The sequence below is a fragment of the Martes martes genome (assembly GCF_963455335.1).
Source record: "Martes martes genome assembly, chromosome: 16".
Taxonomy (NCBI): Eukaryota; Metazoa; Chordata; class Mammalia; order Carnivora; family Mustelidae; genus Martes; species Martes martes.
In genome coordinates, this window is record NC_137904.1 from 8,480,154 (window position 1) to 8,493,494 (window position 13,341).

At 38.0% G+C, this 13,341-nt stretch overlaps 1 pseudogene across 1 annotated transcript; it reads right to left on the minus strand.

Annotated features, from left to right (window-relative positions):
- Window positions 1-468: 468 nt before the first annotated feature.
- Window positions 469-1,370, minus strand: LOC308356432 (KATNB1-like protein 1; annotated as a pseudogene). The gene has a single exon. The product of its transcript is annotated as a KATNB1-like protein 1 (transcript).
- Between the last annotated feature and the right edge of the window lie 11,971 nt (window positions 1,371-13,341).

The window sequence follows — 13,341 nt, forward strand, 5'->3', positions numbered from 1 at the left end:
TATAAAAACAATCTTCACAAAAGTCACGATGATTGGTTTTTGTGATTCCTAGTAATAAGTCCTGTCTTCTTTCTGACATAGTATAAATTATATTCTTATGCAGGACTGCATTAAGACCCAGTAGTTCTTAAACAATGTTACCAAATAACCATATAAAACCCAAATGCAGCAAAGGCGAGCAATCTTCACAGTGCATTTTCACCTCTTTGAAGTTGAAGCTGCTCCTTTTGGATATTTATCCACTTCAATGTGAAGTAGATTGCTAGGGTTTCATTAGTGGTTTCGTATGTGGCTTTTTAAAGTAAAAAAAAAAAAAAAAAAAAGGTTTGATCTCTTCCACAGTTCACAGTTCTCAGGTGAGACTTACTTCTTCCTTTCTTTCTTTCTTTCTTTCTTTTTTTTTTTTTTTTTGAAATCTAGTCTGGGGACTTTTTGAATAATCAAATGCTCTTTAGTAGATGAAGTCTCTCAATGCAACTGTAATAAATAAGCATCTACGTCCTTGACTATATTACCAGTATATCCTGGGACCAAAGTAAGATGGTTTTCTTGTTCCCATAATCCACTTAATTGTTGTTTTAAAATCTGAATATTTCCATCATTTATAATTTCTGTTTTGGATGACAGTTCAGACCACCACCTTTTTATGACCGCTTGAAGCCAGTTTAAACCAACTATTATATATTCTTCAAACTTGCTTTTAAGTAAGCACTTTACTAGAGGCAACAAATCTACACAGCAGCCAAGTGAGATGTGTTGTTTTTCTTCCTGTAAACTCTTGGTGAGCACAGGAAGGCAATCCACAACCACTCCAAGGTCTTCTATCCTCACCAAATAAGCTCCAAGTTCACTTATACTTCTCTTTCTCCAGAATGTTAAAGCTACATTCAATCTCAAATTCCTGCTGAACAAAACTGTGCCATTGCTTCATGGTCCTGAGAAACCTCAGAAAAACCCCACTGTATTTTGATGATGGGCTTTCCGTCTGTGGAGAACCAGATCACCGGAGTTAATCAAGTCCGTCCGAGGATCACGGCGTAATTTTTCAGGCAGGTGACCTGCACGAGCCAGTTCATTTTCTTTATCTGCCCTGTCACAGCCCCCACTTCTAGGGGACTGTTGTTTTCTGTAACAAGGATTTGGAAAAGGATGATGCACTTTCTTTCGGCGATAGATCACCCTACGCGGTTTATCTGGGCCTTTCGCAGCTTGTCCAACTGTCCTATTTGTGTCAGCAGCCAACTGTGTTGGAGATTTCTTAACCTCCTTCATGTTAGTAAAATTAGAGATCCTTTTTCTAGATCAGTGGAATGATCCTCGATATTATTACAAAAGCCTCGTTTGTTAACATTGTGGGCTTCAGATGCCATAATCTCTTAAATCCCGGCGCCTCATGGTCCCGCGGCGCCTCAGCCCAGCCCGGGCACGAACCAACTGCGCCCGGTAGCCCAGAAGGTCCCTCGGCTCCGGGCCGAGCCCCACTCGGAGCCGTTCAAACGCAGCCGCGCGCGCCAACAAATATGTATTTTTAAAACTTCTTCCCATTCAAGTTTTGTAAACTCTCTCGAGTTACATTTTAGCATTTATTTCTTGATCATGTTTTAATCTTTTGGTAACACAAGAGTATTTGAGAGGGGAAGATTTTGAGCTTGGCATTTTAGTACGCAATCAAGGAGACCACTATTTAATATTTATATTTATGTTCCAATAATAGCAAGAAATAACATATCTTCATATTCTTCTGTCAATATTACTTTAGTTCCTTATAGCAAAAAGTACCAGAGTCTTTCTTTACATTTTACAAGGTCAAACCATTTTATATCTTTTACTATAAATCTTATTTGATTATTAAAATGGAAATTGTATTTCATTTATAGTCCGTTTACATAGAGATATCCCTTCCTTTCTTTCTTCCTCCTTCCTTCATGCTTTCCACTCTTGCTCTTAACTGCATTCTAAAGCTATATATATGTATAATATATATATAATGTCATATATATGTATATACATATTTTCCCTCAACATTTAGAAACTATATAATATTTAAGGACAATAAAACACAAATAATAACTTACTGTTATAGAATTTATTATCATAGAAAATATATAGAAAATAGTATGTGTTATAATTTGGTATTATCATAGTTGTGGTAAAATCTAAAATTATAAAATCTGGAATATTAAATTTAAATATGTAAGAGATCCAAAGGTAAAATGGCAGAGTGGCCAACTGGCCAACTGGCCAGGTTTTCCTTGACTGTGTCGGTTTGGGTATTAAATGTGCAAGTACTAGGAAAACTCTCAGTCATGAGTAAGCTAGGATGGTTGGTCACCTAGAAGTAATTCCTATCTAAGAGGGTCAAACCGGCAAACTTCCTATAGACATGAATGTGTGTGTATATATATACACACACACACACATCAGATCTTTCAGAAATGTAAATAAAAACCTAATAGGTTGGAAAAAAGGGGAAAATAACCTCTTATTCTGAAGGAATTTTAAATGGCATAGTACATAGTATATACAGAGAATAGAGTTAAATAACCCTTAAAAAAAAAAGCAAGGAGGGGATTGGTGTAAAATGAGGCAAAAAGAAGTCCACACTTCTAAAAAGGTTCTAAAAAACCTTATATGCCCATTAAAGTGTTTTTATTTTATCTTCCAGTTCTGAGGTCAGCAAACTGCAGCCCCTGGGGTCAAGTCCTGCCAGTACTTGTGAATGTAAATAAGGTTTTATTGAACAAGCACACTCTTCGTTTATGTATTGTCTGCGACTGCTTCCCTACTACTACAACAGAATTGAGTAGTTGTGCTAGAGAGTAATTGGTCAGAAAACCTAAAACGTTTACTATTTGCCACTGACTCTTACTGTAGGTATGGGAAAGCTCACAGAGGTATCCAGGAAGTGGAGGGATGTGAATGATCTTATTCAGTCCTTTTATTTTAGCAAAGATGCTGCTCATACTCCAGGAGGTTATTGACCAAAGGGATATTTAAGCAGCACTTGGATTAGTTAGTTGTCTTTTATCCTTTGACCGAGAGCCATCCTAGCAGTAACTTATCCCATCTAAACCACCATTCCATTTTTAAACTTATTACATAGTCCTTTGAAATGTGCAAAAGTGAGATGGGAGTTGGTGGAGAATGGGAGAAATAAGTCTGTTTGAGATATTAGAAGAAGTCTAACAATGTTTCCTTGTTTAAGCCTACGGGAAAAAGAAGTACTTTAATGACGTAACACAAGTCGATTATTTAGAATCAATAAGAATGAAGGAAGTTAATTTGAAAAAAGGCAATTTGGAGAGGAAAGTATATCAAAAGTTTTTTTTCTAAGTTAACCGCTATGGAAAAAAGGCAGGTGTCTATACAAACCCAGTGCGGGGAAACATTTTATCCCCTAAAGGGAAAACAGCTGAGTTAACCCGTATAAAACAACCCAAAAATAGGGTAAAGAATCTAGTTTCTCTTGATTAACAATAGATTTTTCTTACCTGTTTGGTGCCTGGTTGGTTTGTTTGTTTGCTCGTTTTGTTTTGTTTTGTGATGTTTTGTTCTACCAAGCTGAGGAAGTTCTCCTCTTTTAGTTGGAGGAGAGTTTTTAACATAATAGGGAGTTGGGTGTTTAAGGTTTTTCCTGCATCTAGTGATATGAACATATGATTTTTTAGGTATATTACATTGCTTGATTTGTAAATGTTAAATCAGCCTTCTATACTTAGAATGAATCTTACCTCATCATATAATACTTTTTATAGATTGTTAGATGAGATTTGCTAATATTTGGTTGAAGGTTTTTGCAAAAAAATTCATGAGATACATTATTCTTATTTATTTATTTATTTATTTATTTATTTATTTATTTATTTGACAGAGATAACAAGTAGGCAGAGAGAGGAAGGGAAGCAGGCTCCCTGCTGAGCAGAGAGACCAATGCAGGGCTCAATCCCAGGACTCCAGGATCATGTCCTGAGCCAAAGGCAGAGGCTTTAACCCACTGAGCCACCTAGACGCCACATGTTTTTCGTTTTTTAACTGGTTACTAAGACTAGTTTTAAAACACTTCAAGGTCATGGAACTGATGCCTAATGGGATGATTTGTAAATATGTATTTGTTGATTTTTTTAAATTTGTTTTTTCTTGAAATGCCAATTTAAATTTGTATATGCTTTTTTGAGTTGTTATTTATACAAAGGGATGCTTCATATTTCAAATTGCACAAGAGAATCACAATTAAAAGTTTCTATTTGTATCTTATTATGAAGAAAAAAAAACTGCTAAGCTTTTGGGCAGAGAAATGATAGATGATAAATATATAAATAATCACTCCATGTACTTTAAACCCTACAATTTCATTGTACTCACAGAGGAGTTTGTGCGCATATCTCTTCATGTTGTATGCACGTGTGTGTATTTGGTGTGTGTTAATGAATATATACACGTGTTTTTTTCTTATGAACAACATAAAGGAGTGTATGGAAGAGTTAAAATGATAGTTACACTGGGGCACCTGGGTGGCTCAGTGGGTTAAGCCTCTGCCTTCGGACCGGGTCGTGATCTCAGGGTCCTGGGATCAAGCCCCGCATCGGGCTCTCTGCTCGGCAGGGAGCCTGCTTCCCCCTCTCTCTCTGCCTGCCTCTCTGCCTACTTGTCATCTCTCTCTCTCAAATAAATAAATAAAATTAAAAAAAAATGATAGTTACACTGATTTCAAGACTGAATCAGAGGAATTAACTATTATAGTGCTGCCGTGTCTTATAAATAATTCTGAGAAGTATAAAATGAGTTGCATTAAGAAGAATATAAGAATTCTTTAAAGTAAGAAGAGAGGAGGAGGGTTCAGCAAAGAAAAACAGTTTTAGCTCATGACCCAAGACAGAGGTAAGCAAGGTATGTCCTCAGTGAGCAAAACACTATGTGGCTCACACACAGAGTTTAAAGAATAATTGATGGTTGGGAAGCATATTAACATTAGACCAAGGTGGACCATACATTATATGCTACAGTTTTGTTTAGGGCAATGGCAGCAAAGTACTGATGTTTTAGGAAGACATATTTTCTTTGCAATGTGGATTGTATGATGAATCCTTGAAAGCAGGAGGACCACTTGAGAAGCTCTTGCAATAACCTCTACGGGAACAAAATAAGAAAAATGGACTGGAGGGGCACCTGGGTGGCTCAGTGGGTTAAGCCTCTGCCTTCAGCTCAGGTCATGATCCCAGGGTCCTGGGATCGAGCCCCGCATCGGGCTCTCTGCTCAGCGGGGAGCCTGCTTCCTCCCCTCTCTCTCTCTTCCTGCCTCTCTGCCTGCTTGTGATCTCTGTCTGTCAAATAAATAAATAAAATCTTTAAAAAAAAAAAAGAAAAGAAAAATGGACTGGAAAGGATGACCCTAACATATCTTATTAAAAATCGATAACATGTGTGCAGATATTTAGAGACAAGTATAAACCTTATATAAGCCATAGTTATATTATTTTTCCTTATTATTATTATTATTATTATTGTCTTATACCTCTTAAGATTAGCCTTCTTAAATATATATGTATATGTATCAGGCTCTAAGATTCCTCAGTACATTTGTTTAAAGTGCATAAATTTAAATAATTGTGATGAAATTCATTTCTTTGGATTTCTAGTCAGTCATCAGTCAGTTGGAAGGGAAATATGTTTGTAAATATTCAGGAATAAGAACTCATCCAGGCAACTTAACTATAGATTTTTATTTATTTATTATTTATGAGAGAGGGAGAGAGACCACAATCACAAACACACACCTGTGTGTGTGCACTGGTGGGAGGGGAAGAACAGAGGGAGAGAGAATCTCAAGCAGACTCCCTGCTGTGTGCAGGGCCTCATGCTGGGCTCGATCCCAGGATCCCAAGATCATGACCTGAACCTAAACCAAGAGCCAAAGGCTTGACCAGCTGAGCCACCCAGGTGCCCCTGGGCAACTTAATTATAATGATAAAAAGAAAACCTCATAAAAATAAATTATTTGCTGCCAAAACCTACTCTGGAAGGTCATTTTGGTTCTTTTACTCAGAATTTAAGATGTAGTTATCTGCTGGCCAGAGAGTTATTTTGAGGTGTTTCTTGGCAATTATAATTAATATATGAGTAGAGATTACATAAAAGTATAATTAGATAAGATCAACCTTATAATATTCTTTCAATAAGGTATTTTCACTTGGAAATCAAGTGACAATGTAGAGGCTAATACTGTCAGATGAAACTTTCTTTTCTTGTAGTCACATATTTATCTAATTCTCTGTTTCTATCATCAAGGGCAGCAGTTTCATTCAGGCCTCTGACCCTGAAAATGTGGACTCCACTCACATTTCTGTTCCTTATCATCACTCAGATAATCAGTCTGCATGGCATTTTTTGAAATTTATCTCCTTAAACACCTGTGCTTTCTATGCTAAACCCCACTTGTGGACACCATAATTGAGTTGGGACTTTCTTGCCAAGTGCCATGATTCCGGCATTTTATCTGGCTTTCAGTGATTTTTCTTTTAAACTCCTTTTTTTCTAGGCCACTACTGTTTTTAAATTTGTGACAGTATGAAATAAAAATCATTTTACTTACTATTTAAGGATGTCCCTGTGCTGTGTTCACTCTAAATAACCCAAAATCGACCCTAAGTCACCAGTTCCTTCTTTATTCTCTGGATAATATTTTCTTCTTCCCCATGACAGTGCACATGCCTCTCTCTTTGTTGGCTATACCCTTTCTCTAACTTATTATTTTTAAGATTTTATTTACCGACATAGAGAGATACAGAGAAAGAGCATAAGCAGGGGGAGAGGCAGAGGAGGAAGGAGAAGAAGACTCCCCACTGAGCGGGAAGCCTGATGTCGGTCTCCATCCCAGGAACTAGAGATCATGACTTGAGCTGAAGGTAGATGCTTAATCACCTGAGACACCCAGCACCCCAGCTCCAACTTATTTAAAATAACATTTTAGCAAGGTGCACATGAAGAACAATTCAATTCAGTATATCTCCCCACATTCTTTACATCCTATAGACCATCTTACAAAATAAAACTCTTAATTGACCTTGAAATCATGGTATGAAAAAATCTTTAAATACTGAAAAGGGGATAGTACAATAGAAACATATTCCATAAATCGTTTGTTCATGTAAAAAAAAAAATCAAAACGGGGGGCCCGCGTGGCTCAGTTGGTTAACTGTGTGCCTTCAGCTCAGGTCATCATCTCGAGGCCCTGGATGGAGCCCCACATCTGGCTCCCTGTTCATCAGTGAGCCTGCTTCTCCCTCCCATCCCTGTTCATGCTCTCTCTCGCTATCTCCATCTCTCTCTCTCTTGAATAAATAAATAAAATCTTTTTTTTTTTAAAGATTTTATTTATTTATTTGATAGAGAGAGATGACAAGTAGGCAGAGAAGCAGGCAGAGAGAGAGGAGGAAGCAGGCTCCCTGCCGAGCAGAGAGCCCGATGCGGGGCTCGATCCCAGCACCCTGAGACCATGACCTGAGCCGAAGGCAGAGGCTTTAACCCACTGAGCCACCCAGGCGCCCCTAAATAAAATCTTTTAAAAACCAATTCAAGGTTAATTGTTTCAAGTGTAGCCTCACATGCTTGGTTTGCTGCTGCATCATTTTGAGATGTGCTGCTTTTTTGGATCCATAAATATCCCAGTAGATCTGGTAGGTGAAAACATTCTTTCTTTAAAGAAGTATTAGGTGTATGATTTTTAATTATTTTGTATTCCCTGGGATTTAAGACTCATTATTTAAAGTTTTCTGTCAGGCTGGATTTAGCACTGTGTAAAAAAACTGCTAATGACCAATTTGAAGAGTCCTGTTTCTTTACTTATTTTCTTGTCAAGTTTTTATTTGAAGTCTAGTTAACATACAATGTAATATCAGTTTTAGGTGCACAATTTAGTGATTCCACACTTACATACCACACCCAGTGCTCATCACAAGTGCCCTCCTCAATACCCATCACCCATCTAGCCCATTGCCCACTCATCTCCCTCCAGCAGCCCTCAGTTTATTCTTCATTAAGACTCTGTTTTATGGTTTGCCTTGAAGAGTCCTGTCTCAAACTTGAACCAGTGAAACACATCATCCAAATCATTCTTCAGTTTCACTAAGTCATCAAAAATCTCAACACAAACAGCATGTGAACACATTACAGAAGTACTAGTGAGAATCACTGGAGATCCATGAGGACTTGTGTAACTTACCTACTTAAATGAGAGTTATATTGGTAATCACATCATGTTTAATTAAAAGATGAAGGGGCGCCTGAGCAGCTCATTGTTTAAGCATCCGACTCGATTTCAGCTCAGGTCATGATCTCAGGGTTGTGAGATCAAGCTGGGCTCTGTGCTGGGTGTGGAACCTTCTTAGGATTCTCCCTCTCCCCCTCCCCCCGCCCCTGCTCATGCTCTCTCGCTCTCTCTCTTTCTCTCTCTGCCTCTCTATTAAAAAAAAATAGAAGATGAAGATTATGGAACTGAAGTCACTAAAATATGATATAAAAATGAATAGCCAGCCTTAGGTTTAAGGAAAGACTATAAAGAAAACACCTGCAATAAAACCCCTCTCATGACTAAAATGAGGGGGGAAATGCCAGTTTTCAACCTGAGTTAGAAAAATGACAGAAACATTGATTCAAGCTTCATTTTTTTTTTACAAGTTATGAACAGAAGTAGGGTAAAACTCCAAAAGTTCAATAGTTACATATCACAATGTTAAAAAAATAAAATAAATCTGAACACAGAAAAGTTTCTCAGGTCCTCTGTTTCCTTTAAAAACAAAGGCTAATGGGGTGCCTAGGTGGCTCAGTGGGTTAAAGCCTCTGCCTTCGGCCCCAGTCGTGATCCCAGGGTCCTGGGATCAAGCCCCGCATCGGGCTCTCTGCTCCGCAGGGAGCCTGCTTCCCTTCCTCTCTCTGCCAACTTGTGATCTTTGTCTGTCAAATTAAAAAAAAAAATCTAAAAACAAAGGCTAATGGTGTAGGCAGCGTGAATGTTTGGGGACACGGAGTGTGGATGGGGAAGAGTCAAACAATGTGCCCCCCTGTCATTGTTTTCTAAGGAAGCACCTGGTAAAGGGGAGCCCTGAACAGAGTTTGAACAAAAAAGGCATGCACAGCTCTTCCTTACAAAGCTGTTGAAAATAAATTTTTAAAGAGCAAATGTACTCAAAAATATTTTCCCTGATATGCTGAGGTCAAAGTACTTATTACATTAAGCTAATAACTTTGTAAAAGAAGTATTCTTATATTCATAAGAATAAGATTATAACATGATTCTACAGGATACTGAATCAAAAAGGGAGCAATATCTGAGCAAGTTATCCCATGAGATGTACATAGGAGTTACAGGCTAACAGTTAATAAGATCAGGAAGTAAGGGAGGAAATAACTGAATAGGGAAGATATGTTTCACAGAAATATATTGCTTGAATATGTTGAAATTATGAATAACAAGTGCATTCTGGTGGACAAACACGAATGAAACAAGATTTAGAAAGTTTACAAAGTTTATTGGAAAATATGCTCAGCATTATCACAGAAGAGATAAAGAAGGAAGCTTCATGTCAATAACACAACAGGAGCAAAGAGAGTTAGCCTGGGTGGTGAATTCTGGATCAGGGAAATCGATCATTGCAGATGAACAGTGTTTTCAGTAAAATCCACAGGACCAGTATCTTCCATAGAAATAGGGACAAGTAGCCACAGCCATAACCATAGCCACCAAGGCCATGGTTGGAACCATAACCAAGACCATAGCCAAGACCACAGTAGTTGCCATAGTAGAAACTCATTGTGTCAGGATTTGAGGATTTGGTTGAAGGTTGAAGGTGACTTTCCAGAGAATGAATATCACCACCTGCGCCTGGACTTTTATACTCCCTCAGTGTGGGTGTGGTAAACCATAATACATGAGCTTCATTCTCTTTAAAAGCCCATCTTTGGTGAAAAACTGTATGATTAAGCCAAACCTTTCTTATAAGGGGTAGCTTCAAAAATGCATGGAAGGTTTTATTTTTTCCCCTGAAAATATTTCAGTGTTCATTTTCCTTTCATCAGAATTTAAAATTACACATATTTCTACAGTTAAAATATAATTATTAAGCTCCCTTGCAACACATGGGCCATTTCTGGCATTTTTCTAAGATTTTTGTCATTGCCAGATATCTTCTTCATGTTTCCTTACACTCAATTTCTGTCTATTTTAAGTATTATATTTTCTGTCTCTCTTCCTCTTTGACTTTTAAAAAACCAGGGTACTGAATATTAAATAATCATCAATGATTGAATTAATCCAAATTAATCCAAAAATTAAAGACAGCTTATTCAGAAAAAAAAGTAGAAAATATTTACCAGTCTTTGTTGTTTGTATTTTCTCTGTGATCACATTTCAATCTCTTTAATTTATAAAGACAAACTCTATAGGAGGATATCAAAGTCACAATATAAGTAATACTTCTTGTATTAGTTTCTTAGGACTGCTGTAAAAAATTACCACAAATTGGGTGTCTTAAAACAAGAGAAATTTATGTTTTCACAGTTCTAGAGGTTAGAGGTCCAAAACCAAGATATTGGCAGTGCCATGCTCGATAAGAAGGCTCTAAGAGAGATCATCCCTTGCCTCTGCCCAGCTTCTCATGGTGCTGTCAGTTCTCGTCTTGCTGCTACATCACTTGATCTCTGCCTAGATCATCACATGCCTTTCATCCTCGTGTGTGTGTGTGTGTGTGTGTGTGTGTGTGTGTGTACATCTCTGTCCTCTTATAAGGACACCACACACTGAATTCTAACCTGAATTCCTGATTCTAATCCTAATCCAGTATGACCTCATGTTAACTTCATTATGTCTATAAAAACCCTATTTCCAAATTAATTCCCATATACAGGCACCCAAGGTTAAGACTTCAAGGTTACATTTTAGCGGATGTAATTCAATCCTTCAACACTGCCTTTCCTATGAAACACGCCTCTTCCGTCAGATGGTATTCTAACAATTTAGGTAAATTGAGTTTTTAAGAAGTGCCCTTCCTGTATAGTTCTAGGTTAGTCCTAGGTTTGAAAGAAATATTTTGCATTAGATTTGGAAGACAGAAATTTAACAAAAGCTTAACTTCTCAGCCCTACCTCTTGTGAGGCAGGAAAGCCAGAGGTTGTTCAGTAAGAGGAATCCCCTTCCCCCAGGGCTCTGGTAGTCCCTTGCCCTTGGTCTAGATGTCTACCTTTAAGGGGAAGGCTCTGGATGTATTTCACAACGATTACTCTTCTTCTTCTCCCCCAGTCAGAGGAAAGAGTGTACCTTTCTCAAATGTTCATTGGAATTACCATAGATAAAGTCCATAAAAGTGTGGTTCCCTCTGAGACTGAAGCCCCTAGGAATTTCTCACTTTTACACTAACCCACACGTAACCTCCAGCCATTTATCACAATCACAGTTTAAGAATTTACACCAGTTTATTACTTCTGTTGGTAAGCAGATCTCAGCTGTAACTCTGGATTCTCTCATCTCTCTGGATTTTTAGGGGTGGTTTGTCCTGCAAACTCAGTTCTCTGTTAGATTCTAGAAAAGTCATTGCTTTTTGGTATGGCCAGCCATTTCTTGTTGTAAGGATTAGAGTGACAAGTTCCAGGCTCTTGCTAGTCAGAGCTAAAATGGGAAGTTACAAGTGTTTATTTACAGAAAATAGAGGAGTGAGTTATAGTTATTTATAGAATGGAAGACACAAGGAAAGGATTACAAGCGAAATGAAGATTCAGTCAAACGGTAAATTATATTCAATATATGGAATATGAAAGTTATTTCACTCGGCTTTGGAAAAAGTAGATAATAAAAGGGAAAGATATAAATGACCATTCGTGGTCTTAGAAAGCCTGCCTTTTGGCTGTGATCTCAAAATATGTCTGTCTGGGGTGCCCACGGTTTTCTGAGTATTTTAGGCTGGATGGAGGGCGTGGGTGGTGTGGGGTGGAGATTGAGTCACAGGAGTAAGTCTGGAGAAATGGAGATAGAGACCCCTATTTCAAAAGCAGTTGAAAAGAGCTTAAGATTTCCACAGGCTAGCTTCACTCATCGGAGAATTCTATAGAAGGTGGGATACACTGAATAAGAAGGATGTGAAAGACTCAACAAAACATCAAAGGGAGGCGGAGAAACCAGAAGGAGGCAGTGACTTCAGCTAATGGTCTGAGGCAAGATTAGGCTCTGTGTAGCCTCCATGAGCGAGGAGCAAAGCTGATATAAACGCTATTAAATGTGTTTAATGTTAAATATGTAAACAGGTTCCCATACAAGAAGGGAGTGGGCAGCGAAAGACAAATAATGATCTCATCTGTATGTAGAATCATGGACCAGAGAATAGAACGGTGGTTACTAGGAGCTTCTGGCTAGGGAAAATGGGGAGATGTTGGTTAGAGGCCATAAAGTTCCAGTTATAAGATGAATAAGTTCTGGGATCTAATGTACACCACGGATGCAGTTACAGTACTGTATACTTAGACGTCTCTAAGAGAGTAGGTCTTAAATGTTCTCACCCCACACCCCCAGCACACACGCACACTCAAGGTAATTATATGTGGTGATATAAGTGTTAATGAACCCCATTGTGGTATTGTTCCTCCATATGTAGTGTATTAAATCAGCATGTTGTTCACCTCAAACTTACACATTATCATATGTCAATTATTTCAATAAAGCTGGGAAAAATATAAATGAAATGGTAAAAAAAAAAAGGTCGGGTTAGGATTTGGGGTTGGAAAATTTGCTGTTTATGGAAAATCATCCATTAACTTTTGTTCAAATATATGTTCACCTTTTTTATGTGTGAAATTGATGACCACTACCAATACCTTGTGGCAATATACTCCAAATGTTTGAAGTGATTATATTTTTTGCTAGAAGTATTACCTATTAGATAAATAGCACATTTGGAGCAATGAAGTAATGATGTCTCAGGCAGTGTCACCAAGTCCTGAAGGTCATGTATCTTCAATATATCAAGTAATTGAAAACTGTGGATATCATTTTTACAAAGAAAATTATACACAACATTTTAAATACGATCTAAAAAAGGGCATCTGGTGCACCTGGGTGGCTCAGTGGGTTAAGCCTCTGCTTTCGGCTCGGGTCATGATCTTGGGGTCCTGGGATTGAGTCCCACATCGGGCTCTCTGCTTGGCAGGGAGCCTGCTTCCTCTTCTCTCTCTCTCTCTGCCTGCCTCTCTTCCTACTTGTGATCTTTGTCTGTCAAATAAATAAATAAATAAATCTTTAAAGAGGGGCATCTGGGTGGTTCCATTGGTTAAGGATCTGCCCCTTACTTTCAGCTCAGGTCA